Raw genomic sequence first — 20,479 nt, forward strand, 5'->3', positions numbered from 1 at the left:
TTTGCCTCTACTGTTGGTGGGAGATGGAGTACTGCCTTCCCTGAAAACCTTAACAAAAAAGGACAAGCTTATATGAGAGCTATTAAAAAATCTTAGGATTCCATAGACAAACTATGGAATTCACTACCACACGATGTCGTGATGGCCACCAATTTGGATGGCTTTAAAGGGGGATTGGACAAATTCCTGAAGGAGAAGGCTATCAATGGGTACTAGCCATAATGGCTATATGTTACCTGCAGTACCAGAGACAGTATGTCTATGTTCACCAGTTGTTGGAGGAACACAAGTGGGAGGGTGCTGTTGCGCTCATGTCCTGCTTGTGGGCTTCCCAAGGGCAGCTGGTTGGCCACCGAGTGAACAGAATGCTGGACTAGATGGATCCTTGTTCTGATCCAGCACAGTTCTTATGTTCTGAGGATTGCAGCCTAACTAAACAATAAAATAATGATAACTAGGGGTAGCAGTGGAATAAAAATATTTTAAATAAAATACATAAGGATGTGCTTGTGTGGTCTTATTCCCAATTTTTAAGTGACACGAAATTAGGAAAGAGGAAAAATTGTCCTAATATCCAGAACACGTTCCTTACACAAAACTCCAATTAATGCAAACTGTCTCCAGAGAATGGGGAGAGCCTCATCACTTGGCATACTGGAAACAAGACTGGACATAGTCCTGGGAAGCAGACCGGAGGCAGAGTTGCATATATAATGAGATAATGCAGCCACATAAATAGTCACAGAATGAACTTTTGCTTTGAATTTGCTACATTACTGTGCAGCAGCAGATCTTTGCTTTTTAAAGAATATTGTCCCTTGGTTGTAAAATAACTCTCCAAAGATGCTGCTGATGGAAAAGGATGCCTTCTTATCCCTGCCCAAGTCAGGCAGGTAACCTGAAGTAATCTCAGCTTGGACAATATTGTATTTTTTTTTTACTATGGGTACCTTGATTTTGAGGTGGCAGGGCATTTCCTCAGGCAGCAAAATGTCTTAGGTCAGCCCAGGCTCTGCCCTTACTTTCATGTGAGCATGTACAACCCTGTGGGTTACTGGGGTATGCTGGGGGGCCAGGGGCAGCACATGTGCATGCATTTGCACACGTGTGTCATGCATACATGCATGCACAAATGCCATTCTTATTAATTTTGTCATTCTACCACCAGCCATACTTTAAAGTACAGCTCAATTCTGTGCAAGTCTGCTCAGAGTATGCCCCAATGCGACAGCTTTTAGACATGCCAAGTTCAGCTGAGGGCACAACCCTATGCATGTTTAGACAGAAAAAAGTCCTACAATTCCCAGCATGCTGCAGTAAGCATGGATGGCTGAAGGGATGCTGGGAGTTGTGGGATTTTTTTCTGTCTAAACATGCATAGGATTGCACCCTTAATTGTAACATCTAACATTTAAAGGTATTTAAACTTTAAATACCCAGCAAGGTCTTTAAGGGCAAAATCCTATGCATGTTTAGACAGAAAAAGTCCTATAACTCCCAGCATTCCCCAAACAGCCATGCTCGTAGGGCTTTTTTCTATCTAAACAAACATAGGATTGCATCCTAAACTGCTTTTATCTCCGATCATTGATTGAATTTCCCTGCTTACCACTGAAGAAAGCTTCTTTTCTCTGATCTTTCTGAGCTCCTCCTTTCTGCTGCCTTTTCCTAAAAAGTCAGTGGGGGCACACAACCCTCAGCTGAGGGCCATAGCCACCCAGTAAATATTTTTGGCTTATCTGTATAAATATGTTTAAGCTTTTTGCCAGTTTTTCATCTGGATGTTTTGTTTTAAAGTAAATGATAATGTATTTCTGAATGCATAACTTTTAAAAATGGTTAACAATTTGTTATAAGGAACAGCCATGTTATTCCTGCTTTGAGCAGGGGGTTGGACTTGATGGCCTTGTAGGAACCTTCCAACCCTACTATTCTATGATTCTATGGATCTTCGTAGATACTACAATGGTAGGGTGGCCATGTGTCCTGCTTTACAGAGGGCAGTCCTCTATTTGAAGGGCTGCCAGTCTTCTTTGAAAGTGCTCTCTATCTGAAGGGCTGTCCAGTCCAAGTCCAAATTTAAAGCTAAAGAACCATAAGAAGGAAGAATAGGGGCCTTGGAGCTGCCCATCAACAGCAGACATAAGAGACACGTAGGTCACCTGGCCATGCTCTTCCCTACTGTATAGTATTTTTATTAAAGTTATAGTAATTTCTAAATTTGCATGTATATGTATAAATTAGTGAATGGAAATATTATACAAATCTATGTCCTCTTTTCATTATTCATTTCCCCTTTTTTGGCAACAGGTAAGTGACCACCCTATACAGTGGTGGTGGTAGCCTGTTCTGATATGACCATTATATGGTAATTGCTTGGAAGTTTTAACTGCCTTTATATTGCAGCTGCATTATGTGGCAGGCTGTATGGACTGGTTCAACACATGAATAATCTGTCCCATCCACACTGGTTTCCACACACCAGTTTCCAATATTCCTAGAAGTAGGCTGACCATACGTACCGTTTTAAATGGGACAGTACCATTTTGTTCATATTTCCCGACCATCTCATCATTTTAATATAAATGTCAATTTTGTCCCGTTTTTAATTTTTGTAAAAAACTGAACGCATTTATCATGAGGCTCTATGCTAATCAATGCGTGCAGTAAAACTACTACTGTGACGGAAGTTCCATTTACTTTATCCAGTCACGGCCATGCTTCTTGAGCTAGCGACAATCAGACACCATCCCCTTGCTTGTCTGCAGCAGCGGGGAATTCAAGAGGCGGTCGCTAAGCCCCATTCAGCGTGTGGGAGCCAGGAGGGTGAGTCTTGCTGTTATTTCTACCATCATTCCGCCCATAGAGATTCTTTCTGCCCTACATTCAGTTTGATTCAGACTTTTCAGACTCATATTTCGGTTCAACAGGCTGTTAGCTATTTTTTTAATTACAGCGGAACTCTCTGGGGGGACATTAAAGAACCCCCGTCCCGTTTTTGTCATCCCAATATCGCGTTTTTGTCTCAAGGAAATATGGTCAGCCTACCTAGAAGAGAACCATTTAAAACCCACATATTCACTCTGACTCCAATGTAAGTTTTACAGCTGCATTATACCTTTGGGAAATTCAAAAACGGATTTAAGCATAGCTTCTGAATATGGCTATAACACTTTGATCCGCTGAGACTTGCAAGTCACATGAGGCACCATCCTATCTTGTGCTTTGAACCCTCCCAGTGGTTTCCACTCTGCCTAGATCCCAATAGGATCTGTGAGTATGCTAGTGACTATTAATAGACAGGAGGGAAAGTGGATTCTGTCTCCTACAGTTTGCTGAGATGAATGGTAATTAACCTTAATTAGATGGGATTTGGTTCCACCGCCCTCCTCCCCTCTCTTTAGCAAGAGAGAGAGATGGCAGCACAGAAGCCATCCCATCTGCTACTCATAATTGTTCTGCACAGCATGGTGCTTAACAGCCCTGGAAGGGGGTTACCTCACTGAGGCCTCTTGCTGGTTCTGCGTGCAGCTTCTCCTTGCAGGAGGGGAAGTGGGGCTTCCCAGGTGGCAAGGTGGCCTTTAAAGGTGCAGCAGCAGCAGGAGACACAGTGCAAATAAGTCAGCAAAAAGTGTGCTTTGAAAGCAGAGGACACACAGGACCAATTTGCACACACCTGTAGGAATCTAGGTGAGTCCTACAAATGTGTCCCCCAATGTCTCTGTCAATCAGCACCGGATGCTTAGATTGACCTAACCTGTGGAATCTGCAGTTCTGAGAATACTTACTCATTTGAAGTAAATCCCCACTGAAATTTGTGGGACTTGCTTATGAATAAATATATATGGGTAAAAGAGGGCCGCGGTGGCTTAGTGGTTAAGACGCTGAACTGCAGACTGGAAGGTCGGCAGGTCAGCAGTTCGAGACCCGAGTGCTGCGTGACGGAGTGAGCTCCCGTCTTCAGTCCCAGCTTCTGCCAACCTAGCAGTTCGAAAGCAAGAAATTGCAAGTAGATAAATAGGTACCGCTTCGGCGGGAAAGGTAACAGCGTTCCGTGCACCTCGGTGTTCAGTCATGCCGGCCACATGACCACGGAAGCGTCTTTGGACAGCGCTGGCTTTTCGGCTTAGAAACGGGGATGAGCACTGCACCCTAGAGTCGGACACGACTGGTTGGGGACACCTTTACATTTAAAAGGGTGGGTTGTGAAAGTATGACCCTACTCTGCACATTCTTGCAGACTGGTCCTATGTGTGTTCACTCAGAGATAAATTCACTTACTTTAATGGGATTTCCTCTCAAGTAAGGTTGCTTCCAGATAAGGGTTTTAGGGAACAATCCTATGCATGTTTAGACATAAAAAGCCCTACAACTCCCAGCATTTCCCAGACAGCCATGCTTACTGCAGCATGCTGGGAGTTGTAGGGTTTTTTCCCTGTCTAAACATGCATAGGATTGTGCCCTTATTTTATTATTTATTCGTTCATTCATTAATTTGTTCATTTTATTTATATCCTACCCTTCCTCACACATTGTTCAGGGCAGGTGACAACCTGTATAAGATACGGTACACTACATAAACAGCATTAAAATATCTCTAAAATTTAAAAAGATATAATAAAGTACAACAAAACCATCAACCCAGCCAATCAATTCTTTTAAAAACCCAGAATGCTTGCCTATATCGCACAAGCCTGAAGAAATAAATAGGTCTTTAACTGACACCTAAATGACAACAATATGTGGGACGGCCAAGTTTCTACTGGAAGAGAGTGCCATATATGGGGCGATACCAGCCCTGTCAGGTGTGGTATCCCCATTGGCCACATTACCCAAGGGCACCGCAAGCAAAGCCTCCCTGGCTGACTTAAAACCCAGGGTGGTTGCTATTGGGGAATACAGTCCTTCGAGTACCTGGGTCCTGAGCTGTTTGTGGCTTTGTATTAGGGTGCAATCCTATGCACGTAGACAGAAAAACCCTCTATAACTCCCAGCAGTCAGTCTCCAGCCAGCCATTCTGACTTGGGAATGCTGCGAGTTGTAGAACCTGTAGACAGAAAAAGGTTCTACAGCTCGCAGCATTCCCAAGTCAGAATGGCTGGCTGGAGACTGCTGAGAGTTATAGGGGTTTTTTCAGTCTAAATGTGCATAGGATTGCACTAATTACCTTGACTCGGTGTGATAATTTTACTAGCACCCTACCTCGGTCATGGAATTGGGGGAGGGGGGGCTTCACACAATGACTTCGTCTTGCATTTGTAAGCACCCTGTATTTTCTCACAGCTTCCTCCATCTTCCTTCTTGCCACAAGTAATCAAGGAGGAAAAGATGGAATAGCTGCACAATGCCTTTTGATTGGCTTTGGCTTTGTTCACATGGAGCTTTTATCCTGCGATTGAGGTTGCTCCCTCATGGAAGTTTGTGGGCTCTTTACATGCCACTGTGACCCTCCAAGGCATCTCCTGCACTAAATGTCCTTTGTTCTATTTTTAAATACATCGCAGATAATGAGCTATCAAATTATCCCGTTGTGTCCCGCTTGAGTTCCATCCGTGAAAAGAGGTAAAGCGGCAAGAAGAGGAGTGAGATCAATGAAAGATAATGGAAGACTCAGGGCATCTCTACACCAGCCTAAAATCCTGCATTTAAAATGGGGCTTTCTGCTTCCGTTTTAAATGAAGGATCACAACAACTCCCTTTTTCATGTGATTCCTTTCCCCCCACCCCTTCCCCCTCCTTCGCCCCATATCTGACATCATCCGAGCTTCGACATCATCAGAAACAGCAAAATGGTTAGGTAGTACAAAACAACTGCACCAATATGAGAAATACTTGTCAGTTCCTATGAAAACGGAATAATGGAAAGCTTTTACAAGTCTAAGATATGAATGATACTATGATGAAATGATGAATACTATGATGAAATGGGGGAGATTTCATGGTATACCAGTAGAAGATCAGATGTGTTTGTGGAGAACTAGTCCTGGACTTAGCTCATTATGTACTTGAGTGTCAATTATATAGAGACATAAGAGAAAGTTATTTAGAGCCTCTCCTAAAGAAAGTGAAATACAGGGGTGTAAAGGAGAAATTGAGTTATTTATTACAATCCACCAACCCATATGTGATACAGAGGGTCGCGGTATTTGCAGTGAAAGCCACTAGATGTAGAACAAAGTTTTTGGACGCTATCAGTGTGAATTGTTATAAAGATTCAGAGATATGAATGTAAGATGATTGACATGATACTAAAGGTTCCTTTACGCTATATTATTGTTGTATATCCACCCTATTTTAACTTTAGTAAAGACTTGATATGTATCTTATAGTTTTGTTGTTTTAACTTTATGTGCAATTTTTTGATATTGTATAATAGCATTTTAAATTTTAAGTTTGTATATTTTGCAATGAACTTTGGATTGAGCAATCAACGCATTACTTACTTGGTGTGACAAGTGGATATAAATGTTGACGCAAGCAAATCTATCATGTATGTGTTTGGGCCAGCATGGGATCTTATTGACTGTGGTATAAAGCTGGAGTAACATCTTGACCATGAATGGTGGATTTATCCTCTGATTAAAAGTGTGGCATTGTTCTTGTTTTTATAGCAGTCACTTGAGTTTGTTCCCACACATACTGTTGGTAGCCCAGGTCAGTCCAAGCTGGAGTGTAATGAGTGCTCAGTTCCAAAACAAAGTGCACTCAAACTTGCCTGGAGGTTGTACTGTCTGAAATGGAAGACTTTGTTCAGCCCCCCCAAATATATTTGTTTGTTTTATTCTTTATTTATTATTTGTAAATGTATGAATTTCCTTTCAGCTCAGTTAGGACCTCCAAGGTGACTTACAGTTAAAACTGGCACCAGTTAAAAAAAATTAAAATAAAAAAGTTAAAACAATTGAAAAATTTTAAAACTATTTAAAACAAAAAACAGCACCAACAGCAGAAATTGAATGCAAATGTGCGTGTGCACTCCATGGGCACCATTCAGGTTACTAAGTAGTGAGTGAAATACACATGATACAAAGATGATCTTATGCCTCTCCACGTGAACAAGTTATTATTGGAGTCTGGGAAGAAGGTCATTCATAGATAGCAACTTCCTTGCTGAACCAGTTGGTAAGCCAGTGGCTTTTCTCAGCATTGCTTCAACCTATACTTGCTCCGACCCAGAGCGATGGACTTCCCCATCAGTGATTCCATTTGTGAACTAGATCGCAAGTTGGGTCTTACCTCTCCTCTTCACTGCTGTTAATAAGGGGCTGAGTGTCACCAGAGATGCCTCAACTGTATCTGCTTCAGCTGAGGAACATCCATTCAGAAGCTCCAGCCCCCGTGTGATCAGATAAGGCGTCTCTGTCCGCTACCCTGGCAAGGAGAACGGCAGTCAAGGTTGGGGTGATGAGGGCTGGATGCCGGTGGGAATCATGACAGGCTCCTGGAGCCCGCAAGCTACATATCACTGTCCTGACGAAGTGACTGTCTGTGACAGATCCACCTCCTTTTGTTGCGTTAACCAGCTCTCTATTCCTGCATCCCCCGCCCCACCAGAGCTAACAGGCAGTGCGCAGCACTGCTCCAGGGGACTAAAGATCTGGGGAGAATCCCTAATCCTTTCTGAGGATGGCAGGGTGAAAGAAGAAGCCCTAAGCCAGAAATAGTAGTGCTGTAAACGGTCTGCTCCTTGGCTAAGCACTCCTGATCCCATGAAGCAGATCTATTCCAATCACATACCATAAACTTTATGGCAGGGGTGTAGAACTTCAGTCCCACGGGCCAAATCCAGCTCACCTGGAATTCCAGCCCAGCCTACCTGGGGTCCTAATTTGGCTTTCTGAGCTTCCCCAGATAGACATGCCCCCTCCCCTGATTCTACTCCCTTTCCCCCAACTACTGATCATTTGTTGGTTTCCCAGCTTTTGTGCAGTTTTTCCCCATTCTAAAAGTTTGAAATGCCTCTCCTAAGGCTGAGTAAGAGCTTTAAGCTAAAATATGCTGGGGGGGGGGGGTTAGCACCATCCCTTTTGCCTCCCATCCTGCCCACCACTGGAATGCAGCTTCTGAGAGTTTCTCTGAAACTGAATTCGTCCCCTGGGCTGAAAGAGGTTCTTCATCCTATCTTAAGGTATAATTACTGATAGATAAATAAGGCAAAAACATGATGACTTCCAGAAGGGAGATGCAGGCTGAGTTTTGTACCTTATGCAAAGAAGAATTCCTAAGCTCATAAATCTAGATTCTACAGTGCTATTCATATTAAGGCATTTATGCAAATTTCATTACTTTTCTTAATTTCCCTAAGCCTGCAATTTGGAGTGTTTTGATAGGTATAAAGAATGTGAGTGTGATCCACCAAGGACTCACAAGGTTTAGCTGTCCAGATGTTTAGGGCAGCCTCAGAGATGGAGGTTAGTATTCTTCACCCTTAAACAGAGCTTCGGCTACTGGGTGGTATAGAAATGTAACAAACAAACAAATAAATAATAAAGACTTTTAAAGTATTTAAATATATTTTAGCATTTAGTGTTTTATTATTTTAGTCTCTGCAAGGTTCTTTTACCTCTTACACATGATATTGTATTTTATGCTGTGTTTGTATGTGTATTAGTTTTATATTGTTGATTTTATTCCAATTTATTTCAATGCTGATGATGTTTTAAATTGTAAAACACCTAGAGAAATTTATTTCATGAGGTATTTAAGAAATTAAGCTGAATTAAGCCCTGTTAACACAAAGCCAGGAAGAGGCTCAGTTTATCCTCATCCTTCTTCCCCAGGGTTCTTTCCCAGTGTTACGCAAAGCTGTTTTTATCCCCTTCCATGGCTTCCCCCTCCTCTAGGCATTGTCCTGTGATGATATTGCCAGTTCGCTCCTTGTTGGCTCCCTTGCTGCCTGCTTGCTGCTCTGATGTCATGCAGGATGCTCAGAGCATGAGAGCCAATGGGGTCATTGTCCCTGTTAGTGTAGCAGCTACTACAGTTTAGCTAGAGGTCCTACCTCATTGCAGTGGGGAATGAGTTGCAGTGGTCATTGAGCATAAAGTAGTTTAGGCCCTGGGTCAGGAGATATTTTGGCATTCTTCCAAAGAAGGTGGAAGTGAACAGTTTGGTCAGTGGCCACTGGATCGTAATATCTAATCCTTACCGCTATTAGTGGAGCCTGGGAGTGCTTGCACATTAGGTATTTAGTGTGAAATTGCCATGCTTCATTTACTCACTTTTTATAGGTCATCCATGGGTGCTTCCAGATGGAGGGCTCCTACCACTAGCATAAGGCTTTGTGCAGCAGTTCTGTCTTCTTAATAGATTTTCTGCATTCAGAAAAATGGTGGAAGAAGCAGTGAGAAAACACGGGAGGAACATGAGTGGAAGATGCTGAAGTTTGGACCCCACTATAAAATTCCATGAATGAGGCAGGGTAATGGCGCCATGAAAACCTTGTCTGGAAGCAGCCAATATGCCACTGTCATACAATCACTGGAGTGGTGGAGACTGAGCTCCTGCTAAGAGATTAGAACCTGGCCTAGGCCCACATAGTGAAGTCTAAGCCTTGCCGTCTACTGTTTACTGCTCTTGCTTTTTTTTTTATTGTGTTTTTACCATTTTTAATACTGCATTGGTTTTTATTATGTTTTTTTTTTTGTTGTATGCTGCCTTGGGAAGGCTCCTGCCCTAACAGGTGACCAAGAGATATTTTAAATAAATAAATAAATCTCTGTAAATTAGGCTTTATGCCATAACACATGGGTGTTGAACCTTTTTCAGCCCAAGAGTCAAATTCTGCTACAGAGAAGCTCGGGGCGGGGCAGAGCGGGGCATTCCAGTGGTGGGCAGGGCTGAAGGCAAAGGGGAGTGGGACTGAAAATACAAAAAATATTTTACCTTAAATTTCTTACTCCCAGTAACTAAGCCTCAGGAGCAGGGCTGGCATCAAGGGTAGGGGTGATCAGGCACCTGCTGAGGGCCTACACCCCAGCAAGGCTCACTGGCAAGAGCCCCCTGGATTTCCTCCTCCTCTTCACCATTGCAACTGGCTTGTTCACTGACTCCCTCTCTGGCCCAGATAATGGTGGTGGTGACAAGGAGGAGCAGTAAATGCTACAGCCTACATCCTCACTGGCTCTCTGCCTGTCAAGCAAGCAAGTAGTTGCAATGATGAGAAGGAGGATGCAGAGCAACAGCAGCTCTTAACAATAGCCATGAGAAGAAAGACTGATGGAGGGGGGCCATTGAGGGTGTCTTGTCCCAGGGCCCTCAAAATCCCAGAGCCCACACTGAATAGGAGAGGTATTTCAATCTTTTAGAATGGGGAAAAAAACATATAAAAGCCAGGAAACCACCAAATGTTCAGTGGTTGGGGAAAATGTGGTGGAGCCAGCAGGAGGGGGCTTGGTTTGGGGATCTCCAGAGGGCCAGTTTGGGACCCTAGGCAGGCTGGATTGGGACTGCTGATGAGCCAAATTTGGCCCCAGGGCCTGAGGTCCTACACCCCTCCCTATGTATGGTATATATTGTGAATAGATCTGCTTCACATGATCAGTGCTTAGCCAAGCTAGAGGAAATGCCCAATATTCTGTTACTGTGGGGACCTTGAACTGTTCTGAACTTTCTACCCATTCATTCCCTAATTCAGAGGAAGGTGGGTCAGTGAGCCAAGGAGGCTGCTCTTGCTCTCTAATTTGGCAAAAGGTGACTCTTTGGTTTGTTCCAGGTGGGTGATTCTGACATTCCTAACAAGGCAGAGGGAGAAAATTAAAAGCATAACTAACCAGAACAGGCAGCTTGAAATAGGGAAATGGCAGGGGCCGAGACAAGAGGCAGACATGCAGGCAGCATCTCAATTATTGATAGTTCTTATAAATAAATGCAGGGGCACAGAGTAGAAGGTTACAGCACGGGGGGTGGGGGAGAGAGGGAGAAGGAAGGGAACCCGAGCACCAAATCATTCTAAAGGTCAGACAGCTCTGCATCTCTGTAAAACTCAGTGATATTTGAGTTGATGGATCGGCTTCCTTGTGTACCTGCCAGGATCCCAAGGGAGTGGACAGAGAAGAGTGATGGGGAGGAGGGAAGGGGATGCGTTCGGAAATGTGGGACAATGGGTAACTGAGGAGACAACAAAATTAGCAGAGCAGCAAATCCCAAACCAAGTGGAAATAATTCCCCGACGTGTGAAAAGAAGATATACGAAGCTCTTGATTTGTCCTATCCTTCCAGCACAGAGTCTTGGGTACAGTTTGAGGCATGGAAAGTAGAATGACGGATGCACAGGCTGGTAGAATCCAAAGAACATCAGTTGGTATTTTTAAATGGGAAAACCACAGTGTTTCAACATTACCCATTCTAAGATCTAGACAGACCCTTAAGAAAACTTGCTATACTCTCCTAAATTTTACAGTGTCTAAGGCTTAGATTAAACCAGGTCTAAATCAAGCCCTAATCCCAAGGATATTGTACTGCCATCAGTTCCCTTGTTTTAAGCCAAATAGGGAGGCATAATCTGGAAGTTGCAAGCAAATGTCATTATTCTGATGTGTGTTCCCATGAGAATACTCCTCTAACATTTGTAAAGACCAGGGGATGGATCTAGATTTAGTTATGCCCATTGAAATCAATGGGACCTAAGTTAGTCACAATTAATGCAAGTCCAACTGATTTCAGCCGATCTACACGAAGTGTGGAACCAACCCCAGCAGTATTTCAAATCATAGAACAGATATAAAACACATTTACAACTCCAGACAAAATGACAGGGGAACTTTAAACAAGCTATAAATAATGATATAAGGACACAGAAATTAGAATTAGATGTAGGAAAATTAAGAATTAAAATACAAGTATTAGCACTGTTGACTGAATTCAGCCAAGGCACATGACACAGAAAAGTTACCCTTCCATAACCAGGATTCAGCAGTTCCAGGTAAAAGCAAAGACAAGCTTTTGTCATAGTTCCAAAAACACCACTGATGCACTTCATCGGTGACATTTCTGCTAAGCCATATTAAAGACAAAGCCCATTCTAAACAGCTCTGCCTTAAACGCAACAAAGTCAAGAGAAACTAGTGGCATAATGTCTAACCCACCCACCCCAAATCTTTCGTAGCATTTCCAGAGTCAATTAAATATTCACATTTCAAGTCCCTAGGATATAAACTAATTTCCTGCAGAATCTCTCACAGGTTAAAAAAAAAAAGGGGGGGGGGTCTAACAGCTAGACAGAAGCAGGAAATACACATTTCCCTTGGCTTCAGAACATATGGCTGCACTTTGATCAAGAGACCAAAACAAACACACATCCCTCTTCCCCACAAAAGTATGTGCACAACTATAATGGTATTGCAACAGTTATAAATAGTGAGGTTTATGGGATGATATTGTATCTCCAGTGGAAAGTGAGTAATATCATGTACACCAGGGATGGAGAGTGTGTGGCTCTCCAGTTGTCAGATTGCAGCTCCTATTTACTCTAGACGGCACAGCCAATGGTGATGGATGATGGGAGTTGTAGTCCAACAACATCTGAAGGACCACAGATTCCTCATCTCTGATGTACACAAATGTGACTGGTATTACAATATTCTGGTATTATCTCGAAGAATATCAGCAACTGGCACCTCTAATTACCACAGGGGTATTATCATCATCATCATCATCATCATCATCATCATCATCATCATTATCGTCCAAGTAGAGTATTATATAATCACAATATCAAAATGTACTGCTGGTTCTATTCCTTTGCCACTGGTGGATCCATTCGCTTACACTGACCCCTTAGTTCCATTGTAACTCACTCTTGTATTTCAGTAATTTCCCCTTTGAAGTTCAAGTTACAGCACAGTAAAGCTAGATAGGCGCGGGTGTGCACTCAGATGCCCGCAATCAAGAAAGCACCTCTAATTGTTCCCAGGTGTGTGCTTTCATGTGCAAACGTGCACACTTGTACCTTTGTTCTTGCATTTGAGCTGGGGCCGTCCTCTGCCTGATGAATTGGATTGGGTGCCCAGACATATGCAGCCAATTTCCTATAGCACAATTTGACTGGCATTGAAGAGGCTGCCCTTGCATGCACTAGCCAGTTGCTCCAGTTCATTTTGCGGAGACACCTGGTCTCTTCTGTTCAGTTCAGCTCTGTGAGATCATGACAAGCTGCACCAATGCTGTGAACTGTACATAGAGGATGAGTCCCTCACATGCCTATTGGGGGCAAGTAATACCCACCTAGGAATCACTATATTGGTGATGACCCGAGACCAGTTGTCCCCCTTGCTGCCCATTCCTGATCTGTACTGGGTTACTGGGTAGCAGGATGCTGCCTCATTCTCTTTCTATGTAAACAGCACAACAAACTACTTAGACCTTGCTGCAACTCACAAATTGTGTATCTGCCTCAAAGGGGTATGCGAAGATCTCCAGCACACGTACAGCCAGTCTCCAGCCCATTTACAAAGGATGGTGGAGCCTTCATCTAGCCAACACATGACAACACATGTCTCAGGCTTATAAGATAGATGGGGAAGAAATTCATAGGATAAGAAAACAATTCCTAGTAATTGCCATCCCCTGAAATTCTTCAATTCTTTCATGTAAAATCAGTCTTCCCCAACCTGGTGCTTTCCAGATGTTTTGGACTTCAAGTCCCATCAGCCCCAACTAGCATGGCCAATAGTCATTACTTCTGGGAATTGTAGTCCAAAACTTCTCAGGTTGGGGAAGGCTTACAGTGCAAACCTATGCATGTCTACTCAGAAGTAAGTCTCATCCATTTCATTGAGCCTTACTCCCAGGAAAATAGGTTCAGGATTGCTGTGTAAGTGTATCACTGACATGGGAGAGTTACATGAGCCACCGTGCTTAGCAACAGCATTATGTAGGATGCCACCGTGCCACATTCTCTGTATCAGGAACTACTGATGTGGTTTCAGGTCCAGCCCCAGACGTTTTGCTGCCTAAGGCAGAGCAGCAAATGGTGCTCCCCCCCCCCGTCCCACATTAAGGTGCATAGTACCCACAGCCTGCCAAGTTATTTTGGTACATGAGGCAGAAAATCCCATAAGCACCTCTCCCCATCCCTGGCAGTAGAAATACAAGGATGCTGCTGCTGCTGCTGGAAATAATTAACCAGTTGCTGCCCTTTTGTGACATCCCAAATCGGTTGCTTGAGGCAATTGCCCTACTCTGTGTAACGGTAGGGCCAACCCAGTGTGGTTTGTTAAACTGAGATAGCTGTCATACATGTAAAGGCAGCCTTTCTGAACCAGACTCTGAAGTGTTTTGGTCTGCTAGGGTCCTTCTGTCTTTGTGAGGAGAGAATGTGTCAACTCCTGGAGTTTTGTCCCCTCCATTCTCACAGTGTTTACGAGAACCTCACAGTATTCTTTCCCATCCCCAGGAGGCACGCCTCTCTCAGTGCATAAATTCCTGTGAGACTCTTCTGGTCATGTTGCCATGTGAAACAGATGGGCTTCTCTCCCACTCACCTTCCCAGCACAGAGTCTTGGCTCAGTATCTAACAAGCTGTTCAGGACTGGCTGGACCTGCAGACTTAGCAACAGCTGAGCAAAAGAAGGGGAGGGGAGCTGTAGAAAAGGCATAAGATAGTCAGTAATTCTAAAAAGACACTGTTTATTGAGAAGTCGAAAAGACCAAGCAGGCCCATGTTCAGAGCAAGCCATTGAAGGACATCCTAGAATTCACCTGTGGTCATGAAGTGGTGCTGCTTTAGTAAAAGGTGAAAGATTTATATGATCTGAAGAAAAACCAGAGTCTTTCCCACTCAAATTAGATTTTCCTCCATGGTCAGTATTGGAATCTTCTTGTCTGGAGCCTCTCTTTAAATGGCCAGCATTAGGTTCTCGGCATGTTAAGGTAGACAGCGCTCCTCCCACAATTTTGGCAGTTAGGGAAGTTTGGCGTATAATGTCACATCAATTACAATTTGATCCATTTTCAGATGCTAAATTGACTTTATGGGGAAACCCAGATTTAAGAATTGGCAAGAAAATGTTTTTATGGTGGACCTGGACAGATAATCAGTAAGGTCCCATGGCAAGCAACGCTAATGAGAAAAGGAGTCCAAGATGGGTGGGAGCTTTTAAAAAAGGAAATTCTCAAGGCACAATCACAAACAATTCCAACAAGAAGAAAAGGTGGAAGACAAGACAACAGAAGAAGCCAATGTGGCTCCACAAAAACCTTATGGATGACCTGAAAACAAAAAAGGACACATATAGGAAGTGGAAAGAAGGCCAAGTAACAATGGAAGAGTACAGGCAAGTAGCACAGAATTGCAGGGATGGCGTCAGGAAGGCTAAAGCTGAGAATGAGCTGAGGTTAGCGAGGGATGCTAAAAACAACAAAAACTCTTTATTTAGCTACGTGCATAGTAAAAGGCAGAGGAAAGAAATGGTTGTTCAGCTATTAAATAAGGATGGCAAAACGATAACAAATGGCAAAGAAAAGGCAGAGGTGCTCAATTCCTACTTTGGCTCAGTCTTCTCCCAAAAGAGGGTCTATGACCCCCCTGGGAAAGGCGAAGTACAGGCTGAAGGGGCAGGATTGCAGCTTGAGATTGATAGGCATATGGTCAAGGAACACCTAATTACTTTGAATGAGTTCAAATCTCCAGGGCCAGATGAACTGCATCCTAGAGTAATAAAGGAACTGGCAGAAGAACTCTCAGAACCACTGTCTATTCTCTTTGAGAAATCATGGAGGACGGGTGAAGTGCCAGATGACTGGAGGAGGGCTAATGTTGTCCCTATCTTCAAAAAGGGTAAAAAGGGGGAACCTGGGGTCTACAGACCAGTCAGTCTGACATCAATCCCTGGGAAAATTCTGGAGCAGATGATAAAGCAATCCATCTGGAAGCACCTTGAAAAGAATGCCATGATTACTCGAAGCCAACATGGATTTGTCAAAAACAAGTCCTGCCAGACAAATCTGATCTCATTTTTTGATCAAGTAACCTCCCTTGTAGACCGTGGGAATGCTGTAGATATCATATACCTCAACTTCAGCAAAGCTTTGGACAAAGTGCCCCATGATCTCCTGATGAGCAAACTAGCTCAAAGTAGGCTAGATGAAACAACGATCCTGTGGATCCACAGTTGGCTACAGAATCGGACTCAAAGAGTGCTTATCAATGGGACCTTCTCAAACTGGGGAGAGGTAATGAGCAGGGTACCGCAGGGCTCAGTCCTGGGCCCAGTGCTCTTCAACATTTTTATTAAAGACCTGGAGGAGGAGGTGCAGGGAATGCTGATCAGATTTGCAGATGACACAAAAGTGGGCGGGATAGCTAATACTTTGGAAGACAGAAACAAAATTCAAAGTGATCTGGATAGATTGGAGCTCTGGGCAGAAAACAACAGAATGATATTTAATAGGGATAAATGCCAAGTTCTGCACCCAGGAAAAAGAAACCAAATGAACAGTTCCAAGATGGGGGATATGTGGCTCAACAACACTACAAGCGAGAAAGATCTTGGAATTGTTGTCGATCACAAGCTGAATATGAGCCAACAATGTGATGTGGCTGCAAAAAAGGCCAATGCTATTTTGGGCTGCATTCATAGAAGCATCGCTTCCAAATCCCAGGAAGTACTAGTTCCCCTCTACTCAGCACTGGTTAGGCCTCATCTGGAGTACTGTGTCCAGTTCTGGGCACCACACTTTAAGAAGGATGCAGACAAACTGGAGAGGGTTCAGAGGAGGACAACAAAGATGATCAGGGGACTGGAAACAAAGCCCTATGAAGAGAGACTGAAAGAACTGGGCATGTTTAGCCTTGAGATGAGAAGACTGAGGGGAGATATGATAGCGCTCTTCAAGTACTTGAAAGGTTGTCACAGAGAAGAAGGTCAGGATCTCTTCTTGATCATCCCAGAGTGCAGGACACGGAATAATGGGCTCAAGTGACAGGAAGCCAGATTCCGGCTGAACATCAGGAAAAACTTCCTGACTGTTAGAGCAATACAACAATGGAACCAATTACCTGGGGAGGTGGTGGGCTCTCCCGCACTGGAGGCATTCAAGACGAGGCTGGAAAGCCATCTGTCGGGGATGCTCTGACTTGGATTCCTGCATTGAGCAGGGGGTTGGACTCGATGGCCTTGTAGGCCCCTTCCAACCCTACTATTCTATGATTCTATGATAAGATGGTATTTACTTTAGATCAATTAGTTGGGGTTGATGATGAGTTTTTGGTATTTTCAACTTTGTGAGATCAGTTTGATCTGCTGGCTTCAGCAGAATGGCAGTACTTGCAAGTGAAATATTTGTTGGTATCTAGATTCGGTCCTGCTGCTTTTACTGCCTCGAGTCTCCTTCGCTATTGAAAATACTTATTGAAGCTGATCAGATATATCGACCTATGATTCATGTTTATAAACATTTATTATCAATTAATAAATATGACACAAGTGGTTTATAGCAGGAATGGAACAGGGAATTGGAATGTCCTATTTTACTTAATCAATTGGACTGCCGTTTTGCTGACTGTATCGGACATTTCAATGGATCTTCGGTTATGCCTTATTCAGCAAAAGCCCTTCGGATCTATTGGATGCCACAACGTCCTTTTAGTAAAGGCTTGTCAAATTAGGCTGTTGGAGGTGTAATGCAGTCAATGCTTCTTTTATTCATATGTTTTGGAAATGCCCAATGGCTGCCTCCTTTTGGAAGGAAGTTATTGTACGGATAAATTTTATATCGGAAAGCTCTTTAATATTTACTGATGTAAATGTTATTTTAAACTACTTATCTCCTTCTTGGAATGTAACACATGGTCAGCGTAAATGGATTTTTCATGCCCTTTTGGTTGCTAAAAGACTGATACTGCAATATTGGAAGGATAAAAGCTCACCACAATGGGCTGAAGACTTAACAACACTAGCAACATTTGAAAGAGTGGTATATAGGCGTGACTTGCAAATGGACTTATATGTGGATATTTGGTCTGCTTTTACTGAAGTTTATGTGTAACCTATTTTTCCCTTTTTTTCTTTCTCAAATATTGTAATATTAGAAAATGAGGATTTTTGAATGTTGTTGTATTTTTATTTTTATTTTATTTCGTTTTTGTTTAGGTTTTGTAATGTTTTCACTTGGTTTGGTTTTGTAAAAACTCACAATAAAAGATTAAATATTTTTTTAAAAATGAAGTGGTGTTGGTACTAATGCCTGACCAAAGGCTGCTCTTGTGATCTTTTAGCAGTTTTGTGGAAGGAGAAGTTGGGCAGGACCAGTGTCTCCCATCATTGATGCCAGTGGGAAAATATGGCTGAGCAAAAAGCAAAACATGTGAATGTGACAACACATGTTTGCAAACCCATGTATCGCACAGGTCCAAAAACAAGCAGACAGGAGTGACTGTAGCTGCCTCTCTTGTGTTCAGAATAGCAAACCAAGTTTGCAGCTATGTAATTTGTGAAATGGCCCTAACTGAATCCAAAGACTGTATAGTATTAGAAAATGCTAGGTTAGTTTGAATTATTTTCTTACGTACTGCTAATTCTCCTTAACGAATACCTATTAATTTCAATCTAGAATTGGGTCTGTGATTTTGGGTGGCTTGATGCACCCTTGACTTCAACAGACATGGCCTAACTACTCTGCTAATACGTACAGTAAGGCAAGCTGCTGGGTAGGGGTTGCTGTGGGTGGGTGGGAACTTGGATAAAGTTCCATATGGGAGGTGGAGGCCGGGGGTTCTGATGTCAGTGGGTGGTGAATCCGCTCTGGATTTCAGCCAGAACTCTAAAGGAGCTATCCAAGGTGCAAAGGAGCTATCCAAGGTGCTAATCTGCAAAAAGCTGTGAGAGCATGTCATCATGTTCATTCTGTCCTTGCGTTGTGGCAGATTTGGCAGTCTGTGAAACATGGACTGTAGAGGAGATGCAAATCTATATCCAGGCTCATCAGATGCCCATAAGCAGTGGAGTCTGGTGGCATCTCCTCTCCAGTCCATGTTTCACAGATTGCCAAATCTGCCACAACGCAAGGGTAGAATGAACATCATGGCATGCTCTCACAACTTTTTGCAGATTTGTGAATTTCACTGTCGGTCCCTACAGGCTCCAAAACACCACTTCAGCCTTCCCCAGCCTAGTGCCCTCCAGATGTTTTGAACTACAGTGCTAGGAGTGGGCTAGGCTGGCTGGGGCTGGTGGCAGCTGAAGTCCAAAACTTTCAGTGCACCAGGTTGGGGAAGGATGCACTACTTCTTCACTGAAGGCACAGATCCATGCCAGACTTTTGTGTTCTTTGGCTGAAAGAAAGGAAATGGTTGTGCATTCCTGCCTGCTACATTACCAACCATCTAGCACCACTTCTCAGCCCCACTGTCTGCTGTGCTTTTGGCTCACAGCAACCCAGGGGTCACCAACGCTAAGTGGGCTGCACAGTCCAACTGCTAGTGCTAGAAGGGCTGCAGCCAAAGTAGTGAACATGGCTCATATTTCCCAAGGATGTCTCTGGGAGAAGGACCTTCTCCAGCTTGCAAAATGCTGCAAGTAGGCATTCCTTACAGCTGTTTGTTGTTGTTGTTTTGCCTATGGCTCAAAACATTTATAAAGAGAAATGAATGAAATTGCAGGTGCTCTAAATTAGAGCATCATCTCACCCAACCTCCGTTTCAAGGAAACGGACCTGATCAGCACCACCACGCAGACCTTAGATCTTGATGATATAGGATGGGATACAAATGTTTTAAATAAATAAATAACTTCTGTTTTAGTGGGGACAGAGTGTCACAATCCTTGTCTCATTCATCTTCACAACAATCCTGTGTGTGTAGGTAGATCATTATTATTCCCATTCTACAGATATAGAGAATGAAAGCTGACATAACAACTTATCCAAAACAAAGAGCCCTGAGCCAAGTATGAAGATTAGCTCAGAGATCTTCCAAGCCCCTATAAATTCTGTTTGATAGATTCTCCATTCGCTTTCTGGTATTTTGCCCTGGCTCAGAGATTCTTTCAAAATATGTTACCACTGGGGGTGTTCTGACGATTACAGGAGGAAAAGAAGCTAATGTGGCTTTCCCCCCATTCCTGTGCACGCTGCGTGCACGGCTATTGTTTACATAATTACCCACACTGCAGCACAGGTTGGCATGTCATCCAAACTATTTAGTGGGGGGAAATGATTCCCCACCCCACCACTGACAAAACACACATTCTGTGACTCCACCCGGAGAAGAGCCTTCAGTGTGTTGGCCCCCTTTCTATGGAACTCCCTGACTCTGGAGGTCAGGCAGGTGCCAACATCATGCTCTTTTCGGTGCCTCCTGAAAACATCTCTATTTCAGGAAGCCACCTTCCTTGACTGACCAGCCACAGCTTGTATTGGAATTCTGTTTCTTTTTTTTAAATTCTAATGATTTTTAACATGGTGCTTTATTCTTTTCTCCTATTTTTTATTTTTTCATTGTTCACCACTCCAGAATCTGTCAGGATGTGGAGCAGTATAT

At 43.3% G+C, this 20,479-nt stretch overlaps 1 protein-coding gene across 1 annotated transcript in view; it reads right to left on the minus strand.

Annotated features, from left to right (window-relative positions):
* The window catches only part of DRC5 (dynein regulatory complex subunit 5), a 36,238-nt gene extending 28,867 nt beyond the window's left edge, over window positions 1-7,371 (minus strand). Inside the window, exon 1 of the mRNA XM_084832446.1 lies at window positions 7,237-7,371. The gene's annotated coding sequence lies outside the window, so the exon portion shown is untranslated. The remainder of the gene's footprint in view (window positions 1-7,236) is intronic.
* Between the last annotated feature and the right edge of the window lie 13,108 nt (window positions 7,372-20,479).

The sequence above is a fragment of the Heloderma suspectum genome, chromosome 1 (genome assembly GCF_057233095.1).
Source record: "Heloderma suspectum isolate Gila_16-S chromosome 1, 16-S_ref, whole genome shotgun sequence".
NCBI classification, from domain to species: Eukaryota; Metazoa; Chordata; class Lepidosauria; order Squamata; family Helodermatidae; genus Heloderma; species Heloderma suspectum.